We start from the raw sequence: 19,159 nt of genomic DNA on the forward strand, positions 1-19,159 counted from the left end.
CTAACTGACTGAGTATATTGGTTCCTGACTTTGTAACGATTGTCATCGGGAGAAGGAGAAGAGGACCAAGGTGCTCCTCCAATGTCCAGGAGTCCATTACACGCTGCTTGGTCCTTTGGCGGTGGGTAGTTTTGTAACGATTGTTGTCGGGAGAAGGAGAAGAGGACCAAGGTGCAGCATGGTAAGTATTCATAATACTTTTAATAAATACGAATACTTGAACAAAAAACAACAACACGACAAACGAACAGTTCTGCAAGGTGCAATACACACCAAACAGAAAACAACTACCCACAAACACAGGTGGGAACAGGCTACCTAAGTATGGTTCTCAATCAGAGACAACGATTGACTGCTGCCTCTGATTGGGAACCATACCAGGCCAAACACATAGAAATACAACACACAGAACAAAACATAGAATGAAAAACATAGAATGCCCACCCCAACTCACGCCCTGACCAAACCAAAATAGAGACATAAAAAAGGAACTAAGGTCAGGACGTGACAGACTTTCCTGAAAAGTTGCATAACGCGGGGGCTATTCGATGCCGATGCAGAACGCCACAGGATGTTTTTGTGCTGGTCAAGGGTAGTCAACTCTGGGGTGAACCAAGGGCTATAACTGTTCTTAGTTCTACTTTTTTTGAATGGGGCATACTTATTTAAGATGGTGAGGAAAGCACTTTTGAAGAGCAACCAGTCATCCTCTACTGATGGGATGAGGTCAATTTCCTTCCAGGATACCCGGTCAGGCCGATTAGAAAGTGTTTTAGGGAGCGTTTAACAATGATGAGGGGTGGTCTTTTGACCACGGACCCATTACGCAAGCAGGCAATGTGTATTTAGAGGGCAAGTTGGTCAGGATGATATCTAAGAGGGTGCCCATGGTTACGGATTTAGGGTTGTACCTGGTAGGTTCCTTGATAATTTGTGTGAGATCGAGGGCATCTAGCTTAGATTGTAGGACAGGCGGGATGTTAAGCATGTCCCAGTTTAGGTCACCTAACAGTGTGAACTCTGAAGATAGATGGGGGGCGATCAATTCACATATGGTGTCCAGGGCTCAGCCTGGGGCAGTGCCCAGCTGTGGCGAGAGAGAAGGAGGTAGAGGAGAGAAAGAGAAACAAATAGGAAGTAATCCATAAGTAAGTAAAGATGTACGTAGTGCTGCCTCTTATTTTGATATAATAATTTGTATGTTTAAGATAATGACTAAAGTATTCCACCCTGAAACCATATAATTGTATGAAATGTGTTAGTCACAATCCAATAATGTGTGTGTAAGACAAGTTAAGACTAAAACATTGTGTAACTATTTAGCAATAAGAGAAATGTATAGTTGAGACATCAGAGAACAACTGAACTGTCTACAGATGACCTTGTGATAACTCTGAAACCAATAACAGGAAAGTGGCCTCCGCAAGTAGGGGAGTAACTGTTAGAAATGACTTGCAGAAGAAAATGAGATGTGTTAGTATAGTGGAAAAATACAGACTATCTGAGCAGGGAATAGCCTCTGACAGGAACTTGTATGTGTGTATATATAAGATGGGCTCTGAACTTGAGAGGGCAGAACGCTCTCTGAATAAAGTATTGATCTATTGCAGAATCTGAGACTTTGCCTAATTCTTTATTATCCGGAGATCTGGGAAATAGACTAAGCTTGAGTGATAGTTGAGTTCAACCATTGAGATAGCAAAATAAAGACAAAAATACTATCTGTTGAATAAGGGACCATAACGATGACATTTTCTCATCCATCTGTCCTCCAGCCAAGCTGACTGCGTCCCACTTCGGAGGAGGAGGCCTACTGAGAAGGAAGACCCCAGGAGAGAAGGACGATAAGGGGAACCACAAAGTCAAGTCCAGACAGCAACTCTTCGAGGAGCTCATCCTCAAGTCCAAACAGGAAAAGGTGAGCTTCCCTCACCTATTAGAGGATACGCTTTATTGTCGTCATAGCCCCACAGTGGAGGTAATGTCATAATACCCATAAAACCTAGCCATCAAACAGGGAAATGTTTTTTCCATCATTAATTTTTCCCATATGTGATTTTAGAAACCCTTATGTAGACTTACCCTGGCGGGACATTTTGAAAACCATTTAAATCTCTCTCACAAGGTAACTCTTTGTCTGATAGAGAGGCATCGTTAGGCAAATCATGGCTGGGTCTTCCTGTATTAATCCGTAATGGGCTGTAGCCCCTGCCACATACGGAGGGTGTCAGAGCCTGTGTAGTATGATTCCACCTTATTCCTATATTGTCCTTTTGATGACTCTTTGGAGGTCGTAGCTGGACTTCTTGTACTTGTTTCTGTCCTCAGCCACAGCATTAGGGTTGTCTGCGATAGCCCTGTGTGCGGTCGTCCTTTAGTTTAGCGCCAACCTCTATTTTAATCCAGGGCTTTTGATTGGAGGAGCAGCGAACCTTAGGGGACAACGTCTGCCGACGCATTTCCTAATGAAGCCAATGATGGTGATTATCTTTCCTTATTGTATGTCTGTGGGTAATTTAAGCAATAAGACCAGAGGGGGTTGCTCTTCTGCACGATGCAATGCGGAGTGCCTGGACACAACCCTTAGCCGTGGTACATTGGCCATATCTCCTAAACCCCCTAGGTGCCTTACCGCTATTGTAAACTGTTTACCAATGTAATTAAAGCAGTAAAAAATATTGTTTTGTCATACCCGTGGTATACGGTCTCGCCTCGATATGGTACTTACAGTATATGGCTCTGGTTCCTACCTCTTGTAGTCACTGAACAATTGTACTTTTCTGTGTGAAACACTGCATAACATGTCAGGTCAGGAAAAAAGACCGGGAAATAGCCGTCTGACAAATGTGGATTCTGTTCCATTCGTTTTCTGACAGTGAGCTCCCGACTTCTGTGCAAATTGTTTTGTTCTGTCTGACAGTGTTCTGTCAAGTTGACGTGTTAGTGACGTCTTTCTCACTCTCTATTTCCCTGTTGTGCGCGCTCTCTCTCTCTCTCTCTCGCTCTCTCTCCCTCTCTCTCTCTCTCCCTCTCTCTCTCTCTCTCTCTCTCTCTCTCTCTCTCTTTCTCTCTCTCTCTCTCTCTCTCTCGCTCTCTCTCTCTTTCTCTCTCTCTCTCTCTCTCTCTCTCTCTCTCTCTCTCTCTCTCTGTCTCTCTCTCTCTCTCTCTCTCTCTCTCTGTTTTCAGATCATTTACCTGAAGATAACAGCGCTGCTGTTCCCCACCTCAGACTTCCGCCACCCCGTCACCACCCAGCCTTACTGTACATCAGCCAGGCCCTCACCAATGCTATTATCCTAGCGTGTGTGTGCCTGTGTCAAGTTGTCTGGAATGGAAAAGTTCCTCCTTCACAACCATAGAAACACAAACAAGCCTGTTTCTCAGCTAATTTAAAGACTTCTCAATCACCTTCTCCTCTTCTTCTCTGTTCTCAACCAAGTCATCCTGTCTGAAGGCTTATCTTTCACAGGATTTCATCATCTCCATCTCTTATCCACTTCGAATCAACCCTTTTCCCTCAGTAGAAATCTCTCTTGGCCTCCAGTCTCCCTTATGAAGGGAGCTGGAGATCCAGACCTGGATTCAAATACTATTTGAAATCTTTCAAATAGTTTCCGCATTTGCTCTAGCCTGGTCAGAGTGCCAGATGGGCGGGGTTTGCGACTATTCAAGTGGATCCATTGTGCCAGGCAAGCTCAATCAAGCCCAGCTAAAGTATTTGAAATGATGTCAAATAGTATTCGATTCCAGGTCTGCTTTGAACCGGTTTGAGAGGAGAAGAGCGCCGTGTTCTCGCTTTGATCATGATGTTTATGTAGTGGGCTAAGCTCCAGATGTTGCTCAATTGTTTATGTTGCCACATGCCTGCACTTTCATTAAGACTCAGACTTTCCTTTTGACCCAAGGAGTCCTGTTGTTTTTTTGTGTTGGATATGGTGGTGTTGTCAAAGCAAACCTAGCCAGGGGAAAAGATGATGAAAGGAAGTTGTATTATTGTGTAACATCCACACTCCAACAGCTTAATGAGTTTGTGGTTTTGTGAACAGGCTGGAGAACATCAGAGCCTGAAGCTAATGATGACAGTTGGAGAAAAGACCAGAAGTGTCAAAGGTCATCGAGTAGTAGGAGATAGATATTGTTTTTCATATTTATGTTTGTATTATGGTTGATCTGCATATGTGTATGTTTGCCTCTTTTTAGTACGTTAGCAAAGTTGTGATTTTTGACTAGTCATTTCACTAGTGTGTGTGTGTGTGTGTGTGCTAGGGTTTTTCTACAGTTTCTGTACCATAATGGGGTATTACCTGAAGTGCACACAAGGGGTGCACAAAACAAAACAATTTAAACAACATGGATCTTGATCCAGGGGGGGATTGATTGTCTCTGCTGTAACCAAGAAGCTTGATCTTGACATCTAGCCACTTAGCTAGCAAGTTAGCAAACCAAATCATAGCTGGGCTGCATATAATTTATTTGGCACATTTTAGATAGTTATATATATATATATTTTTTAAGGTATTGAAAATCATACAGTCGGTATGTCTAAATACCCCAGGATGAGTGTCAAAACGAACACTGCGCATTTACGAGTCAATCTCAAACGCTAGTTGGTGAGTCCTCTAGGGCTCCGCTGAGCCCCTTGGAAGCCTCTTATTGACTCGGCGCCCTTGGCAGCAACATCTTCCCATTTAGTTTTAATATGTTACCTAGCAACAACAGTCACTACAACAGTCACTACAACAGTCACAACAACGACGGCCTCAAAAATAAGTCCGAATAAATCAAGATATCTGTAAATTATTTGAAGTTTTATTTCGAATTTGTCTTTGTTACATATAGGTAAGGAGTTTCATGTTTTTTGTTGTTGTTGAGTTTGATCATGTAAGTTACACGAAAACTGTCCATTATTAACTAGCTAAGCTTTAGCTCTAAATCTGAGCCTGTGACTTCACATGAAACCAAAGAGAAGATAACCAACCAGCTAACGGAGCTAATGCAACACTAAATACAATGCTCCTTCCATAAACTAGCTACTGTGTGTAGTAACATTATTTCATCATAGCCTGCTCTGTCCCGAGTCAGTACAGCAGCGAGTCTGTTGCTGTGTGTTTAGCTGACCCAATGTTACAACGTAGTGATTGGTGTTTTGGTACGGACTGACTGCTGGGAACATGTCTACAACATCAGCAAGCTGTCAAACGATCGTAAATAAGTGACAAACTACATGCTGTTTATCAGTTCAGTGCCTAACATCCGACCTAAGCTAGCTATCTAAAATTCCATCCTTGTGTTTGTCAGTGAAGCTAACTATCAGCAGACAGCCTACAACAAGCTCAAACCAGCTGATGAAATCGCTGGCGACTGATATACTATCACATATTTTGTAGAGAAATATATGTTAGTTTTTACAACGTACTCACTGTCTATCGGAGTAACGTCTGTGGCTGCCCCAGGTCCCCTGTACGTACCCAGGTTTTGTAGCAAGTTGAGTCATGCTATTTTGTTATATTGATAAGTGAGTTGGGATGTCGACTGCACATCGTCTCAATGCTCATTTTGTCCAAAACACTTGCAGACTCGAGTGATCACCATCGAACACAACAGCAAGTAGCCCTTTATCAAGGGGCCAATATTCGGTTTTAGATTCAACCGGTATATCGTCCAAGCCTAGTGTGTCTGTGAATGTTTGTAGTAGCTTTCTGCCTAAAGGATGTGACACCAGGCCTGGAGTGCTGTGCTGCCTGACTGTAGAGTACCTCCTTCTCCAAGATGAGCTCAGGACAGAACCTCAACTTCCTGCTGGGTGTACTACAGCTGGCCGTGTCAGACGAGACCTCTACAGGTAACGATGTCTCTCTAACTTCATGAGTTATTGCCCTATCTTCTCAGCAACTCACTTGGTCCTATTCAAGCTTTTCTTATTGGACAAATTCAATTAGGTCCCTCCTCGTTTCAGCCTCTTTGCTTCCATTTGGTTCCTACTGAACATGACCCAGGCTAGCAGTCTAATACCAGGGTTGGAGGCAAACATATGTAGCACATTCATTTCTGGAGCAAACAATTGCTGAAATCTGCATTATTTAATTAGCGGTCGTTTGTAGCTCAGTTGGTAGCGCATGGTGCTTCTAACGCCAGTAGTCGGTTCGATTCCCCGTACCACCCATACATACAATGAATGCAAGCATGACTGTTAGACGCTTTGGAAAAAAGTGTCTGCTTAATGGCATTTATTATATTATTCGAACATCGCTACAAACTGAAGTCCACTAAGTCTATCAACGTGAACCGACATTGAGATCTTCTCATCTAGCATAGCTTAAATTCTGCCGATGACGGCTTGGCATAGCTGTGAAACTATTTCACCAGGCACTGCTAGTGCCATGGTGTCCTGACTGCACTCTACAGCACTCTGCAGTATTAGACGGTGGCTGGCAGACACAGCGAGGCAATTGCAATAGAGACAGTCAGGCTGTCATAGGTTGTTGGTTATTTATGTGTTCATTAGGACCACAGTGGACGAGCAGCGTTCTACTGCTCTGATGTCACAGACGTGATGATAACAATGGAACTCCGAGAGTGAGAGGGACCATGCCTACGTGGCTGATTGAGTTGCATAGCAGCACATATTATGCAGACTACACACAGCAGTGTGGATTGGCATGTAAACTGACATCACAGCGGGTGTGGCTGATTATGCTACTACGGTACTGAAGGCCCGGTGGCTGGGTAGACTGCAAGGTTGGGGTCAATTTCATTTCAAATCATTCAATTCAGGAAGTAAAATCAAATGTTAATCATGAGGAGTCCTTTGTCTCATCAAAGCCCTGTCTGTTTTCATTTTAAAATGCTCAGGCCGATCCCCTCGGTCTGAGCCCCAGGCCCCTGGCATGACAGGCTGCTGTGTCATTTTCCTTCCCTCCAGGTTACTCAGTGGTGCAGCCCTTCAGGCAGAGCTGGAAGGGCAGTGACCCGCTGGTGCTGTCAGACCCACAGCCTGCCTCTGTCTGCTACGCTGCAGCTCACCTTCACCACTGATCTGGGTACAGATCACTGCAGGTGAGACTGAGAGAGCAGATCTGTAAGGTGGAAGTGATCTGGTGGAAGCTCCACCTCTACACTGATTCTACCTATCCAGACCGCTCAGATACACAGCTCCACCTCTACACTGATTCTACCTATCCAGACTGTTCAGACACACAGCTCCACCTCTACACTGATTCTACCTATCCAGACCGCTCAGATACACAGCTCCACCTCTACACTGATTCTACCTATCCAGACCGTTCAGACACACAGCTCCACCTCTACACTGATTCTACCTATCCAGACCGTTCAGATACACAGCTACACTGATTCTACCTATCCAGACCGTTCAGATGCACAGCTCCACCTCTACACTGATTCTACCTATCCAGACCGTTCAGATACACAGTTACACTGATTCTACCTATCCAGACCGTTCAGATACACAGCTCCACCTCTACACTGGTTCTACCTATCCAGACCGTTCAGATACACAGCTCCACCTCTACACTGGTTCTACCTATCCAGACCGTTCAGATACACAGCTCCACCTCTACACTGGTTCTACCTATCCAGACCGTTCAGACACACAGCTCCACCTCTACACTGATTCTACCTATCCAGACCGTTCAGACACACAGCTACACTGATTCTACCTATCCAGACCGTTCAGATGCACAGCTCCACCTCTACACTGATTCTACCTATCCAGACCGTTCAGATACACAGCTCCACCTCTACACTGATTCTACCTATCCAGACCGTTCAGATACACAGCTCCACCTCTACACTGATTCTACCTATCCAGACCGTTCAGATACACAGCTCCACCTCTACACTGATTCTACCTATCTAGACCGTTCAGATACACAGCTACACTGATTCTACCTATCCAGACCGTTTTAGATCTCCATGTTGAATGGTTAGGCCCAATGTTAAGGGGTAGGGAACAAATTGGGCTGTGTGTCTTCAGAGATGAGACCGAGATCAGGCAGGCAGTGAGTGTGGGCAATGGGATAATTACAATTGGTCAGAATTAGTCAGCAGTGTTCTATTTCTCCTTCACACTACATCTGGTGTGTAGGCGTAGGGAGCGAGGGAGGGAGCGAGCGAGGGAGGGAGTGAGGGAGGGAGCGAGCGAGGGAGGGAGGGAGGGAAGGAGCGAGCGAGGGAGCGAGGGAGGGAGCGAGGGAGGGAGCGAGGAAGGGAGTGAGGGAGGGAGCGAGGGAGGGAGGGAGTGAGGGAGGGAGCTAGGGAGGGAGTGAGGGAGGGAGCGAGAGAGGGAGTGAGGGAGGGAGGGAATGAGGGAGGGAGCGTGTAAGCCATATCCTATGAATGTGCCAGGACCTTCTCTGCCATTATCCTAGCCCTCATTCTGAATTATAGGTTTAGTAATGAGGTGTCAAATTCAAGTACACCCCTCCTCTGAAGTTGTTGAGTGGGACGATGTACGGTGCACCCTATTCCCTATGTGGTGCACTACTTTTGATCAGGGCCATTAGAGAACAGGGTGCCATTTGGGATGCATTTGTAGTGCAGGAGGAGGAGTGAAGAGGGTTGACGTGGATGAACTAGTGCTATTCTGTCATCATTGTCATCAAGATATGTGCTGCTGTTAGTTGTAGGGCTGGCACGGTAATTGTATAATTGTGTAACTGACAAATCACATTTTATTTGTCACCTGCCCCGAATACAACAGGTGATTATTGAGGTACACCACCATGAAAAGAAAATGACTGTCATAATTGTTTTAATGAACTTCATTTTCAAGTTGACCAACTTTACCCAAAAGCAGTAAAGTAATATCCAGAACTGTAGATTTTTTTTTTTCACGTATTTTTTAATTTTTTTCCCTCCCCAATTTTGTGATTTCCAAATGGTAGTTTTCAGTCTTGTCCCATCGCTGAAACTCGGGAGCCATGCTTCCTCCGAAACACGACCCAGCCAAACCACGCTGCTTCTTGACACACTGCTCGCTTAACCCAGAAACCAGCCTCACCAATGTGTCGAAGGAAACATCGTCCAGCTGGCGACCGAAGTCAGCATGCAGGAACCTGGCCCGCCACAAGGAGTCGTTGGAGTGCGATAGGACAAGGAAATCCCAGATGCCAAAACCTCCTCTAACCCGGACGATGATAGGCCCATTGTGCGTCACCTCATGGGTCTCCCGGTCACAGCCAGCTGGGACACAGCCTGGAATTGAACACAGGTCTGTAGTAATGCCTCAAGCACTGCGATACTGTGCCTTAAACTGCTGCGCCACTCAGGAGGCCAAACAGTCTAGCCAGTTTTAGAATGGTGTTGTGGAACAAACAGCTGACTGAAGACAGCTTCAGCCAATGTTCTCTTGAGTCTGTTTCCGTGACAACATGCAATCTTTACGTGATGGAACTTTGTTGCTCTTTGTTTTGGAGCAAATGAGTATCATTAAATACATGTACCCAATTCCTTAGTAAAAACAGCACCCATGTCGTGGCAGTCAGGAGCAAAGGAGAGGAGACCCATGACCGTCACAGCCCTAGTTAGTTTATTTGAGCAGTAATGATACTGGCACCCATTTTCCTGTTTTAAATCAGTTGATTGTTTCCTCTGAAACACACACGCACGCACGCACGCACGCACGCACGCACGCACGCACGCACGCACGCACGCACGCACGCACGCACGCACACACACACACACACACACACACACACACACACACACACACACACACACACACACACACACACACACACACACACACACACACACACACACAAACAAACAACAACTACTCATAAACCATTTATACCTATAGCCACTTGGTGTGCAGTCATATCCTAACTGTCTAGATTCTTGTGGGGCTTACAAAGGCCGATGCAGGGCTATGCTGAGTGAATAGACGGAGTGTGTGTGAAGTGTCAGCCCTGTGGTAATTATCAACACTGTGTTAGCTGCTAGGAATCAGCCTCAAGAGATTAGAGTCAGTATGACCCTGTAGGGTAGTGGACTGCATTCACACACTCCTCCCCCGGGCGAGAGAGAGAAAAGTGTGTATGTTTGCTGTGTGTATGAGTGAGTGTGTCCGAGTGTGTTTTTCCGTTTATTCTCGTGTGTATGTGCCTGTTTGTTGAAATGGTCACTAAATCAGTGTGTACTTGTATTCTGTCCTAATGATGTCCCACTGTCTGTCCTCTCCTTAGGATGTCTTTGGCCACTTGTCTAGACCTGCTGTAGTGCTGCTCCTCACTCTACAGAGAACTCACTTCCTGTAGCCACATCTTCCAGCCAATCAGCATACTGCTCTCCAAACACCACCCTGTCAAAACGTGCCCTACAGCCTTACAGGTGAGTGGAACTGCATTGTCAGTAAGCCCTGGGCAAATGTTGCTTTTTGACCCTAAATTAGTGTCCAAAATCGAGCATAGAAAAATAAAAAAGTTTGTTTGCTTAAAAGAAGCAGTGGTCACCTTAGTGACCCTGTATGTAACGCTATGGCCAGGGTCAATTTCAATAAGGATAATTGGAATTTCAATTTACTTCCTGAAATGACTGACTTGAAATGGAATTGATCCCAACTCCGGGCTACCCCTTATTTCCCCGTCTGCCGCTACAGTGAGTCCTTGTTTTTGTCCATCACCAAATGGGAACAGTGGTCAATCAGCAGATAAATGACCTTCACCAGAGGTCACGCAGACCAGAAAGATGCTTATTCCCAGCTCACCCTCACTGAAATGAAGACTATTTCACCACTAGTTGTCAATGATTGCAAGTCCACATGTTTTGGTATAGGAGGTTTTCCTCTACACAATGGAATGTATTAAAAACACATATGATCTTCTAGCTGGTTAGTGCGTGGATGGTATCTGACAGTAAAACAACTTTTTAAATGTTTACCAAAGCAAAGCAGCACTTCCTATTTGACCTTTTATCTGTGGACGTTGGCTGACTGATTTAACTCACATTAGACAGTTGTAATATAACCTTGTACTTTGTGTTTCCGTTATCCCAAGAGGATCATGGGAAAGTCCTTGGGGCCATATCTGGCTCCAAGACATCACATCCTCCTTGGTCTTGGAGAAGAAGAAGCCCATTCCTCTTGAACTGCTCACATCAAAGATTGTAGAAGTGAGTAAGACTTCTGAATTCAGTCATTTGTATAGCATGGCTTTCTGAAGATTGGGATAGAGAAGGATGATATTCCTCTCTAGTGTCACCTTAACCCATGTTGCTCGCACCAAAGATAGTAGAAAAATTGTGTGAGAGTGAGAGAGATTTGATTTGAGTTAGTTGTGAAAAATGACTCCTTGAAGATTTAGGTAGTGGAACTATTTCCTCCTTAGTGTGTTACCTTCACTTAGCTGTAAACCTTTTAACATTTGAATTACATTTTTTACATGGCATTCATTTTGTACTTTCTCTCGATTCTTCTTTTTTTCTCTCTAGGCTGAACTATGGGAAGAAGCAAGGGAGCATGAAGGAGGAGAGGGAGAAGGAGAGGTTGAACCACAAGTATAAGAAGGAGTTTAAGGAAGCTCTGACAGAGATCTGTAAAGACACCCACTTCCTGGCCCCAGAGAAACTCAGCGAGGTCATGGGCAGGTCTGTAGGACAACCTCTTCTCTCTTAATCAATCTAAAAGTTACTACATTTTTATTTTATTTTTTATAAAGCATTTGATTTGGTCTGGCTAGGGTTTGCACTTTTTGCACTTTTTAATTGGTTCCAGGCAGCCAGGCTCAATTAAACACAGCTAAACTATTTGAACTACTATTTGATTCCAGGTCTGCACACTGCAAAATACACTTTTCCCCGTAGAAATGACCTGATGTTTTTTTGTGTGTGTGTAGGGATGCGAAGAGGAAGGTGAAGGAGCTATTTGGCAGTCTGGAAACTCAGGAGGGCGAGTGGAAGACTCTGAAGAGGAGGAGGAACAGCAGACAAAGACCTATTCCCAACTGAAGAGGAGGAGGAACAGCAGACACTGACCTATTCACAACTGAAGAGGAGGGGGAACAGCAGACACTGACCTATTCACAACTGAAGAGGAGGAGGAACAGCAGACACTGACCTATTCACAACTGAAGAGGAGGGGGAACAGCAGACACTGACCTATTCACAACTGAAGAGGAGGAGGAACAGCAGACACTGACCTATATACAACTGAAGAGGAGGGGGAACAGCAGACACTGACCTATTCACAACTGAAGAGGAGGAGGAGGGGGAACAGCAGACACTGACCTATTCACAACTGAAGAGGAGGAGGAGGAGGAACAGCAGACACTGACCTATTCACAACTGAAGAGGAGGGGGAGGAGGAACAGCAGACACTGACCTATTCACAACTGAAGAGGAGGAGGAGGAAGAACAGCAGACACTGACCTATTCACAACTGAAGAGGAGGGGGAACAGCAGACACTGACCTATTCACAACTGAAGAGGAGGGGGAACACCAGACACTGACCTATTCACAACTGAAGAGGAGGAGGAACACCAGACACTGACCTATTCACAACTGAAGAGGAGGAGGAGGAAGAACAGCAGACACTGACCTATTCACAACTGAAGAGGAGGAGGAACACCAGACACTGACCTATTCACAACTGAAGAGGAGGGGGAACACCAGACACTGACCTATTCACAACTGAAGAGGAGGAGGAACACCAGACACTGACCTATTCACAACTGAAGAGGAGGGGGAGGAGGAACAGAAGACACTGACCTATTCACAACTGAAGAGGAGGAGAAACAGCAGACACTGACCTATTCACAACTGAAGAGGAGGAGGAGGAGGAACAGCAGACACTGACCTATTCACAACTGAAGAGGAGGAGGAGGAGAAACAGCAGACACTGACCTATTCGCAACTGAAGAGGAGGAGGAGGAGGAACAGCAGACACTGACCTATTCACAACTGAAGAGGAGGGGGAACAGCAGACACTGACCTATTCACAACTGAAGAGGAGGAGGAGGAGAAACAGCAGACACTGACCTATTCACAACTGAAGAGGAGGGGGAACAGCAGACACTGACCTATTCACAACTGAAGAGGAGGGGGAACAGCAGACACTGACCTATTCACAACTGAAGAGGAGGAGGAGGAGGAACAGAAGACACTGACCTATTCACAACTGAAGAGGAGGAGGAACAGCAGACACTGACCTATTCACAACTGAAGAGGAGGAGGAGGAGGAACAGAAGACACTGACCTATTCACAACTGAAGAGGAGGAGGAGGAGAAACAGCAGACACTGACCTATTCACAACTGAAGAGGAGGAGGAGGAGGAACAGAAGACACTGACCTATTCACAACTGAAGAGGAGGAGGAGGAGGAACAGCAGACACTGACCTATTCAAAACTGAAGAGGAGGGGGAACAGCAGACACTGACCTATTCACAACTGAAGAGGAGGAGGAGGAGGAACAGAAGACACTGACCTATTCACAACTGAAGAGGAGGAGAAACAGCAGACACTGACCTATTCACAACTGAAGAGGAGGAGGAGGAGGAACAGCAGACACTGACCTATTCACAACTGAAGAGGAGGAGGAGGAGGAACAGAAGACACTGACCTATTCACAACTGAAGAGGAGGGGGAACAGCAGACACTGACCTATTCGCAACTGAAGAGGAGGGGGAACAGCAGACACTGACCTATTCACAACTGAAGAGGAGGAGGAGGAGGAACAGCAGACACTGACCTATTCACAACTGAAGAGGAGGAGGAGGAGGAACAGCAGACACTGACCTATTCGCAACTGAAGAGGAGGAGGAGGAGGAACAGAAGACACTGACCTATTCACAACTGAAGAGGAGGAGGAACAGCAGACACTGACCTATTCACAACTGAAGAGGAGGAGGAGGAGGAGGAGGAGGAGGAGGAGGAGGAATGGCAGACACTTACCTATTCACAACTGAAGAGGAGGAGGAACAGCAGACACTGAACTATTCACAACTGAAGAGGAGGAAGAACAGCAGACACTGACCTATTCACAACTGAAGAGGAGGAGGAGGAGGAATGACAGACACTGACCTATTCACAACTGAAGAGGAGGAGGAGGAGACACTGACCTATTCACAACTGAAGAGGAGGGGGAACAGCAGACACTGACCTATTCACAACTGAAGAGGAGGGGGAACAGCAGACACTGACCTATTCACAACTGAAGAGGAGTGGGAACAGCAGACACGGACCTATTCACAACTGAAGAGGAGGGGGAACAGCAGACACTGACCTATTCACAACTGAAGGGGAGGGGGAACAGCAGACAATGACCTATTCACAACTGAAGAGGAGGAAGAACAGCAGACACTGACCTATTCACAACTGAAGAGGAGGAGGAGGAGGAATGACAGACACTGACCTAATCACAACTGAAAAGGAGGAGGAGGAGGAACAGCAGACACTGAACTATTCACAACTGAAGAGGAGGAAGAACAGCAGACACTGACCTATTCACAACTGAAGAGGAGGAGGAGGAGGAATGACAGACACTGACCTATTCACAACTGAAGAGGAGGAGGAATTGCAGACACTGACCTATTCACAACTGAAGGGGAGGAGGAGAAACAGCAGACACTGACCTATTCACAACTGAAGAGGAGTAACAGAAGACACTGACCTATTCACAACTGAAGAGGAGGAAGAACAGCAGACACTGACCTATTCACAACTGAAGGGGAGGAGGAGAAACAGCAGACACTGACCTATTCACAACTGAAGAGGAGGAGGAACAGAAGACACTGACCTATTCACAACTGAAGAGGAGGAAGAACAGCAGACACTGACCTATTCACAACTGAAGAGGAGGAGGAGGAGGAACAGCAGACACTGACCTATTCACAACTGAAGAGGAGGACGAGGAGGACGAGGAGGAGGAGGAGGAATGGCAGACACTGACCTATTCACAACTGAAGAGGAGGAGGAACAGCAGACACTGACCTATTCACAACTGAAGAGGACGAGGAGGAGGCGGAACGGCAGACACTGACCTATTCAAAACTGAAGGGGAGGGGGAACAGCAGACACTGACCTATTCACAACTGAAGAGGAGGGGGAACAGCAGACACTGGCCTATTCACAACTGAAGAGGAGGAGGAGGGGGAACAGCAGACACTGACCTATTCACAACTGAAGAGGAGTGGGAACAGCAGACACGGACCTATTCACAACTGAAGAGGAGGAGGAGGAACAGCAGACACTGACCTATTCACAACTGAAGAGGAGGAGGAGGAGGAACTGCAGACACTGACCTATTCGCAACTGAAGAGGAGGAGGAGGAGGAACAGAAGACACTGACCTATTCACAACTGAAGAGGAGGAAGAACAGCAGACACTGACCTATTCACAACTGAAGAGGAGGAGGAGGAGGAGGACGAGGAGGAGGAGGAGGAATGGCAGAGACTGACCTATTCACAACTGAAGAGGAGGAGGAACAGCAGACACGAACCTATTCACAACTGAAGAGGACGAGGAGGAGGCGGAACGGCAGACACTGACCTAATCACAACTGAAGAGGAGGAGGAGGGGGAACAGCAGACACTGACCTATTCACAACTGAAGATGAGGAGGAGGGGGAACAGCAGACACACACCTATTCACAACTGAAGGGGAGGGGGAACAGCAGACACTGACCTATTCACAACTGAAGAGGAGGGGGAACAGCAGACACTGACCTATTCACAACTGAAGGGGAGGGGGAACAGCAGACACTGACCTATTCACAACTGAAGAGGAGGAAGAACAGCAGACACTGACCTATTCACAACTGAAGAGGAGGAGGAACAGAAGACACTGACCTATTCACAACTGAAGAAGAGGAAGAACAGCAGACACTGACCTATTCACAACTGAAGAGGAGGGGGAACAGCAGACACTGACCTATTCACAACTGAAGAGGAGGGGGAACAGCAGACACTGACCTATTCACAACTGAAGAGGAGGAGGAGGAGAAACAGTAGACACTGACCTATTCACAACTGAAGAGGAGGGGGAACAGCAGACACTGACCTATTCGCAACTGAAGAGGAGGAGGAGGAGGAACAGAAGACACTGACCTATTCACAACTGAAGAGGAGGAAGAACAGCAGACACTGACCTATTCACAACTGAAGAGGAGGAGGAGGAGGACGAGGAGGAGGAGGAGGAATGGCAGACACTGACCTATTCACAACTGAAGAGGAGGAGAAACAGCAGACACTGACCTATTCACAACTGAAGAGGAGGAGGAGGAGGAACAGCAGACACTGACCTATTCACAACTGAAGAGGAGGAGGAGGAGAAACAGCAGACACGGACCTATTCGCAACTGAAGAGGAGGGGGAACAGCAGACACTGACCTATTCACAACTGAAGAGGAGGGGGAACAGCAGACACGGACCTATTCACAACTGAAGAGGAGGAGGAACAGCAGACACGGACCTATTCACAACTGAGGAGGAGGGGGAACAGCAGACACTGACCTATTCACAATTGAAGAGGAGGAGGAGGAGAAACAGCAGACACACATCTATTCACAACTGAAGGGGAGGAGGAGGAGAAACAGTAGACACTGACCTATTCGCAACTGAAGAGGAGGAGGAGGAGAAACAGCAGACACTGACCTATTCCCAACTGAAGAGGAGGAGAAACAGCAGACACTGACCTATTCACAACTGAAGAGGAGGAGGAGGAGGAACAGAAGACACTGACCTATTCACAACTGAAGAGGAGGGGGAACAGCAGACACTGACCTATTCGCAACTGAAGAGGAGGGGGAACAGCAGACACTGACCTATTCACAACTGAAGAGGAGGAGGAGGAGGAACAGCAGACACTGACCTATTCACAACTGAAGAGGAGGAGGAGGAGGAACAGCAGACACTGACCTATTCGCAACTGAAGAGGAGGAGGAGGAGGAACAGAAGACACTGACCTATTCACAACTGAAGAGGAGGAGGAACAGCAGACACTGACCTATTCACAACTGAAGAGGAGGAGGAGGAGGAGGAGGAGGAGGAGGAGGAATGGCAGACACTTACCTATTCACAACTGAAGAGGAGGAGGAACAGCAGACACTGAACTATTCACAACTGAAGAGGAGGAAGAACAGCAGACACTGACCTATTCACAACTGAAGAGGAGGAGGAGGAGGAATGACAGACACTGACCTATTCACAACTGAAGAGGAGGAGGAGGAGACACTGACCTATTCACAACTGAAGAGGAGGGGGAACAGCAGACACTGACCTATTCACAACTGAAGAGGAGGGGGAACAGCAGACACTGACCTATTCACAACTGAAGAGGAGTGGGAACAGCAGACACGGACCTATTCACAACTGAAGAGGAGGGGGAACAGCAGACACTGACCTATTCACAACTGAAGGGGAGGGGGAACAGCAGACAATGACCTATTCACAACTGAAGAGGAGGAAGAACAGCAGACACTGACCTATTCACAACTGAAGAGGAGGAGGAGGAGGAATGACAGACACTGACCTAATCACAACTGAAAAGGAGGAGGAGGAGGAACAGCAGACACTGAACTATTCACAACTGAAGAGGAGGAAGAACAGCAGACACTGACCTATTCACAACTGAAGAGGAGGAGGAGGAGGAATGACAGACACTGACCTATTCACAACTGAAGAGGAGGAGGAATTGCAGACACTGACCTATTCACAACTGAAGGGGAGGAGGAGAAACAGCAGACACTGACCTATTCACAACTGAAGAGGAGTAACAGAAGACACTGACCTATTCACAACTGAAGAGGAGGAAGAACAGCAGACACTGACCTATTCACAACTGAAGGGGAGGAGGAGAAACAGCAGACACTGACCTATTCACAACTGAAGAGGAGGAGGAACAGAAGACACTGACCTATTCACAACTGAAGAGGAGGAAGAACAGCAGACACTGACCTATTCACAACTGAAGAGGAGGAGGAGGAGGAACAGCAGACACTGACCTATTCACAACTGAAGAGGAGGACGAGGAGGACGAGGAGGAGGAGGAGGAATGGCAGACACTGACCTATTCACAACTGAAGAGGAGGAGGAACAGCAGACACTGACCTATTCACAACTGAAGAGGACGAGGAGGAGGCGGAACGGCAGACACTGACCTATTCAAAACTGAAGGGGAGGGGGAACAGCAGACACTGACCTATTCACAACTGAAGAGGAGGGGGAACAGCAGACACTGGCCTATTCACAACTGAAGAGGAGGAGGAGGGGGAACAGCAGACACTGACCTATTCACAACTGAAGAGGAGTGGGAACAGCAGACACGGACCTATTCACAACTGAAGAGGAGGAGGAGGAACAGCAGACACTGACCTATTCACAACTGAAGAGGAGGAGGAGGAGGAACTGCAGACACTGACCTATTCGCAACTGAAGAGGAGGAGGAGGAGGAACAGAAGACACTGACCTATTCACAACTGAAGAGGAGGAAGAACAGCAGACACTGACCTATTCACAACTGAAGAGGAGGAGGAGGAGGAGGACGAGGAGGAGGAGGAGGAATGGCAGAGACTGACCTATTCACAACTGAAGAGGAGGAGGAACAGCAGACACGAACCTATTCACAACTGAAGAGGACGAGGAGGAGGCGGAACGGCAGACACTGACCTAATCACAACTGAAGAGGAGGAGGAGGGGGAACAGCAGACACTGACCTATTCACAACTGAAGATGAGGAGGAGGGGGAACAGCAGACACACACCTATTCACAACTGAAGGGGAGGGGGAACAGCAGACACTGACCTATTCACAACTGAAGAGGAGGGGGAACAGCAGACACTGACCTATTCACAACTGAAGGGGAGGGGGAACAGCAGACACTGACCTATTCACAACTGAAGAGGAGGAAGAACAGCAGACACTGACCTATTCACAACTGAAGAGGAGGAGGAACAGAAGACACTGACCTATTCACAACTGAAGAAGAGGAAGAACAGCAGACACTGACCTATTCACAACTGAAGAGGAGGGGGAACAGCAGACACTGACCTATTCACAACTGAAGAGGAGGGGGAACAGCAGACACTGACCTATTCACAACTGAAGAGGAGGAGGAGGAGAAACAGTAGACACTGACCTATTCACAACTGAAGAGGAGGGGGAACAGCAGACACTGACCTATTCGCAACTGAAGAGGAGGAGGAG

The 19,159-nt window shown here is 46.9% G+C and overlaps 1 pseudogene; it reads left to right on the forward strand.

Annotated features, from left to right (window-relative positions):
* Positions 1 to 1,052: 1,052 nt before the first annotated feature.
* On the forward strand, positions 1,053 to 11,967 carry LOC110536781 (annotated as a pseudogene).
* Positions 11,968 to 19,159: the final 7,192 nt, after the last annotated feature.

Source organism: Oncorhynchus mykiss, chromosome 12 (genome assembly GCF_013265735.2).
Source record: "Oncorhynchus mykiss isolate Arlee chromosome 12, USDA_OmykA_1.1, whole genome shotgun sequence".
In the NCBI taxonomy this organism is placed as follows: domain Eukaryota; kingdom Metazoa; phylum Chordata; class Actinopteri; order Salmoniformes; family Salmonidae; genus Oncorhynchus; species Oncorhynchus mykiss.